Source organism: Hyaena hyaena, unplaced genomic scaffold, assembly GCF_003009895.1.
Source record: "Hyaena hyaena isolate Hyena2069 unplaced genomic scaffold, ASM300989v1 scaffold_142, whole genome shotgun sequence".
Taxonomy (NCBI): domain Eukaryota; kingdom Metazoa; phylum Chordata; class Mammalia; order Carnivora; family Hyaenidae; genus Hyaena; species Hyaena hyaena.
The window spans coordinates 818,059-829,451 of record NW_024080774.1 but is presented as its reverse complement, the minus strand read 5'-3'; positions in this window follow the sequence as shown (position 1 = coordinate 829,451).

Below are 11,393 nucleotides of genomic sequence, written 5' to 3'. Positions count from 1 at the left end.
CCGACGTGGGGCTTGAACTCGTGGACTGTAAGATCATGACCTGAGCCGAAGTAGGACACTTAACTAAGTCACCCAGGCGCCCCAGGACTGTAAAGATTTTAAATAAATATGTCTGAAAATGCAGTAGTTGACATGATAAACAATGGTTGACCACATTATAATACTACTTTTTCAGAGAAGAAATAATTCTGTTGTTTTAATATGACTTCATTTATATATGCATGAAAAATGAGTCCATATAGCCCTTTTCAACCCAGATTAGGCCCTAAGGGTAACGTCTTTATGTTTTAAGCTTTTATTTTTAAGCAATCTTAACACCCAATGTGGGGCTCCAACCTATAATCCTTAGGTCAAGAGTTGCATGCTCCACTCACAGAGCCAGCCAGGTACCCCCAGTGGTGACTTTTCTGAACATCTATAGTAGTACTAGGTTTAACAAGATGGTCATGGGGCGCCTGGGTTGCTCAGTTGATTGAGTTGCCGACTTTAGCTCTGGTCATGATCTCCCGGGTTTGTGAGTTCAAGCCTGCATTGGGCTCTGTGCTTACAGTTCAGAGCCCAGAGCCTGCTTCTGATTCTGTGTTCCCTCTCTCTGCACCCCTTTCCTCACACTCTGTCTCTGTTTCTCTCTCTCAAAAATAGATATTTTAAAAAATGGTCACTAAAATCACCATTTATATTCTGTGGTTCAGATAAACAGCACTTGTTGGGATGGAGTTAATAGGAAAAATTAATTCAGATTCATTAATTCAAATTTATTTACTGTATTTAAGATGAATACTCCTTAAGAATGATTTTGAGAAACTGATAAATTGAGTATGTTTAAAAGCAATCGATTGCCTTCAAAGAATTGGTTTTTAATAACTTGGCATTAGATTGATTAAATTGCAGAAACCGGCTGGCTATTTAATAAATAGACCTGTAGCCCCACCGTTTGATATGTAGCAGTTAATTCAGTCTTATGTAATTATTCAATTTCCTTGTTTATTTTTGCCTTTTAATCTATCAAAAGCAGAAAAAATAGGTTATGTCTTCAACTGTTCTTTCTGTTAATTTGTCAATTTTTTTTCTTTTTTAGATTCTCATTGTTTCTGATTCATTAGATGCCATTTTTAATGTTTTTTAAATTTTTAATTAATTAATTTATTTTATTTTATTAAAAACGTTTTTTTAACATTTATTTATTTTTGAGAGACAGCGGCAGAGAATGAGCAGGGGAGGGGTAGAGAGAGGAGGAGACATAGAATTCGAAGCAGGCTCCATGCTCAGAGCTGTCAGCACACAGCCGGATGCAGGGCTTGAACCCACGAGCTATGAGATCATGACCTGAGCCGAAGTCGGACGCTTAACCAAATGAGCCACCCAGGTACCCCTAAAATTTTTTTAGAAAGAGAGAATGTGAGCAGGGGAGGGGCAAAGAGATAGGGGACAGAGGATCTGAAACGGACTCTGTGCTAACAGTCATGAGCCTGATGAAGGGCAGGAAGTCAGGAACCAGGAGATCATGACCTGAGCCCAAGTCGCATGCTTAACGGACTGAGCCCCTTAGGTGCGCTATTAGTTGCCATTTTAATCTTTGTTTAGTTTGCTGTGTGTTTCCAGCTTCATTCACTTTCCTTTTCCCTTTTGTAACTAATTAAGTTGATGACTAGTAAATGCATTGTGGGTTTTGTCAGCTCATGTGGAAAACTTTTTGAGTATGAACTTACTTCTGAGTGCAATTTGGACCAAAGACCATACACATCAGTATTCGGCCATTTCTGGTCACCAGCGCCACCAGTGGCCACTGTCTGACATGTCCAGCTCATCCCTCTCACATTATGCTTCTGAGTGAGATGGATGTCATTGATATTTTTTCTCTTGAACCCAACTTATCCAAGGTATGTATTTCAAAGTATTTATTTACTGATGCATTGTTGAATAAGAATGAGAAGACTGAGGGAAGAGCCAATAGATAAGTCAGTAAGCACATGAATAAAAAGATACTCCATCATCAAGACAGTGTGGCATTAGTAAAAGACTAGACAGCTGGGTGAATGGAACGAAACAGGCAGCTGGGAAAGAGACCCACACAAATACAGTCAACTGATCTTTGACTGAGGAACAAAGGAAAAAAAGGGAAAAGAGATGGTCTTTTCAACAAAAGGTACTAGAAAACTAGGACGTCCACATGCAAAGGCATGAATCTAGAGCATAGACCTTCTACTCTTTATCTTTTATATGTTTTTAGGGTTTCATTTTTAAGTAAATTCTACACCCAATGTGGAGCTCAAACTTACACCCCCAAGATCCAGAGTCACATGCTCTGCTGACTGAGCCAGACGGGAGCTCTAGATCTTACACCCTTTAAAAAATTCATTCAAGTGCATCATAGGCGTAAATGTAAAATGTGAAACTATAAGCATCTAGATGATAACACAAGGAAAACAACGAGATGGTGTGGGGTCTTGCGATGACATTATACGTGCCACATCAGTCCTTGAAAGAAATAGCAGATAACCGACAGTGTATTAAAATTTAAAAGGTCTGCTCTACAAAAGGTACTATCAAGAGAATGGGAAGACAAACCACAGGCTGGAAGAAATATTTGCAAAAGACACATCTGAAAAGGACTGTTATCCAAAATATAGAAAGAAGTGTTAACATTCAATAGTAAGAAAATCACTCAATTTAAAAATAGGCAAGATACCCAAATATACACGTCACCAAAAAAGGTATCCATGTGGCAAATAAGTGGATAAAAAGTTCCACTTCATATGTGATTTAGGGAATTGCAGTAAATAACAATGAGACACACCCATGTTGGAACAGTCAAAATCCAAAATGCTTACAACACTAAATGCTGGTGAGGATGTGGAAAAACAGGAACTCTCATCCGTTGCTTATGAGAACGCAAAATGATAAGGTCACTTTGGAAGACAATTTGGCAGTTTCTTATAAAGCGGAACTTACTTTTACCATCATATCCAGGATTGGTACTCCTTGGTATTTATCCAAAGCAGTTGAAAACTTATGCACACCCGAAAACCTTTACATGGATGTTTGTAGCAGCTTTATTCATCAGTGCCAAGACTTGGAAGTAACCAAGGTGTCCTTTAGTAGGTGAATGGATAAAAACTGTCCTACATCCAGATAATGGAACATTATTCAGTGCTGAAAAGAAATGAGCTATGAAGCCAAAGAAAGACACTGAGGGAAGTTGTAGGTGAAAGAAGCCAATCTAAAAAGACTATATCCTGTGTGATTCCAACTCCGACCCTGGATAAAGCAAAATTACAGAGACACTATAAAGACTGGTGGTTGCCAGGAAATGGAGGGAAGAGGGATGAATAAGCATGGGCCAGAGGAGTTTTAGGGGAGTGAATCTCTTCTGTATGCCGTAATGGTGGATACACATTGTTACACATTTGTCCAAACCCACAGGAAGTACAGCACCAGGAATGAACCCTACTGTAAAGCATGGACTCTGGATAATACAGATGCATCAGTTTTTTTGATGGTATTTCAGGGCCATCTGGCTGGCGCAGTTGGAAGAGCATGCATCTCTTAATCTTGTGGTCGTGAGTTTGAGCCCCACGTTGGGTGTAGAGATTACTTAAAAATTTTATTTTTAATTTAAAAAATTAAAAAAAAAAATAGGGGCGCTGGCGGGCTCAGTCAGTTGAGTGTCTGACACTTGATTTCGGCTCCAGTCAGCCTCTCAGATTCTTGAGATACAGTTCTGCGCTGGGCTCTGAGACTGGAGCTGCTTGGAATTCTTTCTCCTCTCTTCCTGCCCTTCCCCCCACTCTGACACGCTCTCTTGCTCTCTTGAAATACATAAATAAACTTTTTTTTTTAAATCAAAAGATATTTCAGGTGAGCATTTTGAAGAAAATACGCGAAGGTAATATAATGCGGAGTAAGTGGAGGGGGCGATTTTGATGGATTATGGGTGTTCTCTCAGGGAATTGAAATTCCTCTTTTTTGGGTGAGGAAGGCTGATTTCCTATGCTTTGCTGCTGCCCTTGAGGTGAGAAGAGTATTGTTAGCAAAAAGTGTGTTTGTGTTCCAGTCAAGGAATATTTTCAGAATTATTTTTTTATAATTTTTTTAATGTTTATTTATTTTTGAGAGAAAGAGAGACAGACCAAGAGCTGGGGAGTGGCAGAGACAGAGAGAGAGAGAGAGAGAGAGGAAACACAGAATCCGAAGCAGTCTCTAGGTTCGAGCTGTCAACACAGAGCCTGATGCGGGGCTCAAACTCATGAACTGTGAGATCATGACCTGAGCCGAAGTCAGACGCTTAACCGACTGTGCCATCCAGGCTCCCCAGGATTATTTCTGTTTTTGAAATTTAACATAAAATTCTTTACTACCTAACATCTGATCTTTTAGGTGAGGCAACCTGTGTACAACTGGCCAAAACAGAGCCTTCTCTGCTTCTAGACTTGCAGTGTAATTTATGTCTGTTAACTAACACTATTGATCACATTGCATATAGTCTCTGTATTTTCATTGATTTATTCCTTTTGACTTAGTCTGTCAAAGGCTGGGAAAGTGTGTCAAAGTCTCCCCAAACAATTTAGTATCTTTGCATTTTAAAACACATTTTGCAAATACATTTCAAATACATTTCGATGCTTTGTCATGCACCTCATAAATATTCATGACTATAATAGCTCCATTGACATTTTATCTTAATTGATGAGTGCTTTCAAATTTTGTCCTTCACATATTTTAGTATCAACTATTTCAACAAATCAAACTTTGTTCCAACTTAGAGGGTGTTTTTTTGTTGTTTAAACTTCTTTTTGTGCAGATGCATTGGTTAAAGACTTGGGACATTAATTTTTTTATACAGAGTTCTGAAAAGAAAAATAGAATTACTTAAGATCAACTTCAGATTATGGGAAATAGAGAAAAATGCTTCTCTCTAACCTTTCCTAGGGTGATGAAAACAAGTAAAACCACAAGGCCACATCACATGAAGTCGTCACTCAGTATATGCTGATTTTGAAAGGATTTAGATGGGATGGTCCAGCCCAAATTATATTCTTTATTTACTTATTTTTTGAAATGTTTTTATGTACTTTTGAGACAGAGCACAAACGGGGAGCGGGCAGAGAGAGAGAGGGAGACACAGAATCCAAATCAGGATCCAGGCTGTGAGCTGTCAGCACAGAGCCCGACGCAGGCCTGGAACCCACAAGATGTGAGATCATGACCTGAGCCAACGTCAAATGCTTAATTGCCTGAGCCACCCAGGTGCCCCAGGTCCAGCCCAAATTTTAAAAAGAGAAAGAAAGAGGACTAAACAGTACACACATTGATATACATATTTATCGGTTAAGCCATTGGTACTTAATTTTTATTCACCATGTTTTCAAGTGTCTCATCAAATCCTGGTTTCCATCTTACTCTGCCATGTGCTTCAACCTTAGATATTGTTGTATTATGACATGCCCGGTCTTGTTGTATTTATGCATTTCAGTCGGCAAGTTAATAAGTGTTAATATTTATATGCTTAGAGGTTTAAAAATAAATGCACGAGATTTCCACTTTTCACATTTAGAATGTTTCTACAAATAGCACACTAGATTTCTTTATAAATTTTTTAATTAATTTTTTAAAAAAAATTATTTTGAAAGAGAGAGGTGGGGGAGGCGCAGCGAGAGAGGAGAGAGAATCCCAAGCAGGCTCCACACTGTCAGTGAAGAGCCTGATGCGGGGCTCCAACCACAAACGTTGAGATGATGACTTGAGGCGAAATCAAGAGTCAGATGCTTGACTGGCTGAGCCACCCAGGCGCCCCAGAAGATTTCATTTAACATTATCATATTGGAAATATATATCAGAATTAGACAAATACAGAAGACAAGAGCGTAGTTGAAAAACAGAATTATGTGGTTTTAGGAATAAATTCTAAATTTTATTCCTGGAAACTCAAGCACATAAGCCCTATGTGCTTGAGTTTCAGATGTGTGAAATAACAGGAATTAGATCATATCAGTTGTATCTTGGGCTGAAGAATGCTACTTCCCACAAAGATGTCTATCTCATAATTTCTAAAATGCTTGACTCTGTCACCATTGGTGGCAAAGTAGAGCTGTAGCTGCAGGTAGAATTAAGGCTGCCAATTCGCAGACCTTAAAATAAGGGGATTATCCTGGGTTTGGTTCAGGCGGACCAGTGGAGTCGTAAGGGTCCTTCAGTGTGGAAGCTGAGGACAGAATTAGTGTTCAGATGACGTGGCACAAAGCCGACTCTGGGTCGCTGTTGGCCGTGAAGAGAAAAGGAGGGACAAACCAAAGAACGTGGTCAACGGGAAACATGTTCTGCCACAGAGCCTTCGGAAAGGACCACAGCCTTGCTGACATCTGGAAAGCCCATTATGGACTTCTGAAGTCCAGAGCTGTTAAGATGATCTGTAAATCTATGTTGTTTCTATTGTCTGTTAGCCTGCAGTTTGCAGATTCACTCGCTTACAACTGAAATATTTGCCGAAAAGCCAAAAGGTCTCCTGGTGGTGCTGATTGATAAGCTTCTGTCTGCCAAGCAACACAGTGGTGGGTGGAAAAGTCAAAAAAAGAGACCGTTGGGAGGGCGTCTCCATTTGTACAATGCAGCTGTCTTGGAACTTCTTTCAGACTCGCCGTGTTGAGCTCAGAGAGCCCCATTTTGAAAAGGTGACATTATTTCCTTTTTGCAAGCTCAAGGTTTTAGAACTTCACCGGAAACAGTGTGAGACGTCTACTCATTATTGTCACTGCTGGCTCCCAGCCACGCCGTAGCTAGACTGAAATAGAAGGATAAGAGCTTAATTATTTTGCTTTTGATTTGATTATTTCCTTTTCGTTAATAGTAATGAAATGAGGCACACATCTGAAGTTAGCAGAAAGGCTTCTTGATAATGAGTTCCTTTATGCATCACCGAATTTCCTCATTCAATCAATAATTTCATTATTTTATGCGGAACTTTGTAAAGCTCCCCTTTCCGTGTACATACGTACATAACCAGTTTTGTTTTTCAACATCTGTTCCCGGGGTGCCTGGGTTGCTCAGTTGGTTGAACGTCCGACTTAGGCTCCGGTTATGATCTCGTGGTTCGTGGGTTTGGGCCCCGCCCGCATCAGGCTCTGTGCTGACAGTGCAGAGCCTGGAGCCTGCTTCCGATTCTGTGTCTCCTTCTCTCTCTCTGCTCCTCCCCTGCTTGCATTCTCTGTCTCTCAAAAACAAATAAATGTTAAAAAATAAATAAAAAATAAACATCTGTTCCTGTCAAAACTATATAATTTAAAAATATTATAAATGTTCACATGTAGTTCTTATCAGCATGCCATCTTGATGATATTATGGAATATCATTATTTAGACGCAAAATTTTGACAAATGATCACAACCAATCTAGTGATTTCTTCCATTACGTTACAGGAAGAGTCTTTCTTGGTAGCAATACTGCCGAACTTCAGAGCAGTGTTCTCCTCAGCAAATAGAAGTCCTGGGACTTTCTCTGCCGCTCTTGGAGCACACGGTGCTGGGTATGAGAGACGCTAGAGCAACTCTGTAAGGCGTCGGAATGGAAACCAAAATGAAGAAGATCCTACAGGTATATTTCTTTTCTCAATTCTTACTGCTAACACCCACCTAAATGTAAGGCAAAGAAATGCACAGATCATGTGCTGTCTCCACTTGTGAAATGATGAGAATTTTTATAAGGGAAAAAAAATGTGCTTTGAGTTTCTCTGTCTTTTGTTAGAGTCTTTCCACCTACGTAAATTGACACTCTCATTTTCTCCTAGAAATGGGCCTCATATTTATCCTGAGTGATTATAACTCGTTTTTCGGTGGCTGCAATTTGCTCCTGGAGTAATAACTGAAGATGCTTCCTATTTTATAAGAATGTCAGGATGTTTTCTCTTTGTGACAGTCCTTTGTACCTCCTGTGTACATGTGTATCTTTTTATTTTTGTCTTTCTTTCAATGGTTATTTTTGAGAGACCGCATACATGAGCCAGGTAGGGGCAGAGAGAGAGAAAGAATCCCAAACAGACTCTGCGCTGTCGGCGCAGAGCTCAATGTGGGGCTCGATCCCACCAACCGTGAGATCGTGACTGTAACTAAAGTCAGACGCTCAACTAACTGAGATACCCAGGTGCCCCGCACAGGTATTTTTCTTTTTAAACAAACAAAGTCTTCAGAGTTTTGCAAGCCCAAAAACTCCCTTATGTTACAAATCCTCTTATATTTAAGGAGTTTTAAACCTAGTTTTCAGTTCAGTCACCCCACCAGGCCTTGTTATGTCAAGGTAAGTCCTAGACTGAGATGTGAGTCGCCAGTGATTTCTGCAGTAGACCAAAAGTTGGTTAGCCCTTTGCCTCTCCAATGTCCAGATGCCATTGTTCATGGAAAATTCTATAAAGGCACTGACAGGTATTTTGGGATCAGGGAAGGAAGGAGTAAACCAGGTGGCTCTGGAGATGTTCCTGCTTTGAAGAGGAGGCTGCACACATTATTTTTACAGGGAAGGTAACAAACACGTGTTGAGCTGCTCTCAGTCACCACGTGTGTAATCCTCATCACAACTTCAAAATATGTTCTATATTCGTTTGACAGATGCGTATGTTTTGGCTCAACAGGTGAAGTGACTTATAAGAGGATTGAGTTTTGTGCGTCTACAAAGTCCAGGCTCTTGTGACTGTCCTCTCTCTCTCTCTCTCTCTCTTATTTTCTGCCACAAAACAGATATGGTCCAGGCCACTCACATCACCGAGCTGTGTGGATATTTACAGACAAGTCACTGAACCATCTCTCTTCATCCGTGGGAACCAGAGAGGATGGGGTTAAGGAGATAAAAATAGCACCGTCATTTTAGAAATCTAGATGCAATGCGAGATGATGTTTGATTACGATACATAATGGAGCCCTCAAACGCTTAAATGTAATTAAAGATATAAAAAGGATAGAGGGAAACGTAAAAATGTGACGAATATACAGCAGTGTGATTAGTTGCTTTCTTGACACATGGCAGGAGTTGTAAGCTCTTGTCCGTTAAAGAAACAAAAAGTGGCGGCGAGAAGGCAGTTACGAGGATGATGGAAATGGAGCTCACACAGGTGGCAAGACTCGGGCCGCTGGGGGAAGAGGTGGAGGTCAGAGAGGCTCAGTCATTGGACTGGCCTTAAGGAGGAGCCTCTGGATGGCCATCTCAATGTCTAGAGCGCTAGGTCGAGTGTCCTAGTTTCATTGGTAACTGAACAAAATTCAGCACAATTCCACTGCGGTCCCGTCCTTGAGATTTAGTATATTCTGTCTTGCGGAGAATAATGGCTCTGGGATTTATGGTTGGCGGGGCCGTCCAGAAAGCAGCATTTTTCTTGATACGTCTCTTCTCATAATTTGCTCCTTGGACTACACAGATGAGCCTGGAATGGAGAGGAGATTTTAGTTTTACTCGTTAGAGGTTGCCATGTACCTGAGAGCCTAGAATCTTACAAAACTTCCTCCTGCTTTCAAAAGTCTCAAATATAGGGACGTGTGGGTGGCTCAGGCAGTTAAGTGTCCGACTTCAGCTCAAGTCAGATCTCATGGTTCATGGGTTTGAGCCCCGCATCAGGCTCTGTGCTAACAGAGCCTGGAGCCTGTTTCTGATTTTGTGTGTGTGTGTCTCTCTGTCTGCCCCTCCTCCACTCATGCTCTGTCTCTCTCTGTCTGAAAAAATAAACTATAAAAAAAATCAGAAAATCCACAGAAGTCACACATACAGTGGCACCTGGACAGCACAGTGGGTTAAGCATCCAACTCTTGATTTCAGCTCAAGACACGATGTCACGTTTGTGAGTTTTTGAGCCCTGGGTAGGGCTTTGCGCTGTGGGCCTGGAGCCCACTTAGGATTCTCTGTCTCCCTCTCTCTCTGCCCACCCCCAGCTCGTGCTCTGTCTCTCTCTTTCTCTCAAAAATGAATAAACATTTTAAAAATTATATTAAAAAGTCACAAATACAGAGTCATTAGATTTCTCAATCAGATCCATATTTTTCCTTAAAAAAAAACCAGCATCTTGACATTGGTTAATCTTCAGTTTAATGATGGTGGTGGTCAGTGCTGTGAGGTTTTGAAGGTTACATTCTTTAGTCAAGAAGGTGTTTTGTGAAAGGAAATTGGATTATTTTACATTCTTAAGAAAAACATTCTGGTAGTGTCTGGCTGGGCTCAGTCAGCAGATCATGCAACTCTTGATCTCGGGGCTGTAACTTCAGGCCCCACGTTGGGTGTGGAGATGACTTAAACATAAAATCTTCAGAATAAAAGAAGACTTTCTGAAAGGTATACTCCTTTTATTTTTAGGAGAAAATAGCAATGTTTAATCTTTAAAAGGCTTTTGGAGTTCCAAAGTGGTGAAGATGTCTTCTATACGTCTACCAGTGAGAACAAGTAAGTATAGAAGGACAGACTGCACATAATTATATCTGTAGCGTTAGAGGACGGTTTCCGGACCTCAGCACTGAAACTACCATTTGCGTCTGGACGTTTCCCTGCGGTGCGGTATCCACTACTTTGCTGGACAGGGAGCAGTAGGTTCGTTTCCACCCACTAGATGCAACATCACCCCACTCTAGCTGCGACTCCAAAAATGACCCAGGACACTGTCCGTGTGCCCTCTTGGGAATCACTGTCCTGGCTGAGAACCATTATGTTAGAGATGAAGCTGTTCTTATAATTCTGATGTTTGGGAGATCTGTTTCCCTATTGTGGTATTTTTAGATCATCTGAAATTTTCCTACCCTCACATCCCAGGATGTGTAAGCTCTGTGAGAACACTGATCTTGTCCATTCTGCCTGGCATACCCAGAGGCTGGCAGATTTAATTTCTTTTACTGTGTAATTTGTTCTTGAGAGAGAGAGCATGAGCAGTGAAGGGTCAGAGAGAGAGGGAGACACAGAATCTGAAGCAGGCTCCAGGCTCTTAGCTGTCATCACAGAGCCCGACGTGGGCCTTGAACCTTGAGATCATGACCTGGGCCGAAGTCCAAGACTTAACCAACTGAGACACCTAGGCCCCAAGCCTAGCAGTTTTAATAAATACTTCCTGAAGAAGTGGATAGAAATATGATAAAAATAAATCTGCTCATGCTTTATTGAGTGGATAAAATAAGATGTGATTTCATTAATAATATATTTAAACCTATATGAGTTCTTAAGCTTTGTATTAAATGGAATTTTACTGACCTTGGATTAGTGAATTTTACAAGTAATATAAATCTCCTACTCTTTCCCATTGTCCTCTCTGCTAATTGGGTTAGACACTGCACTAATGGGCATTGTATGCAAGGTTGTAGAGAAATAAGTAAGAAATATATTGCGTATTGTGATTGCTTTGTAATTTATAAACTGGGGAAAACTATAAAATGTGAAGA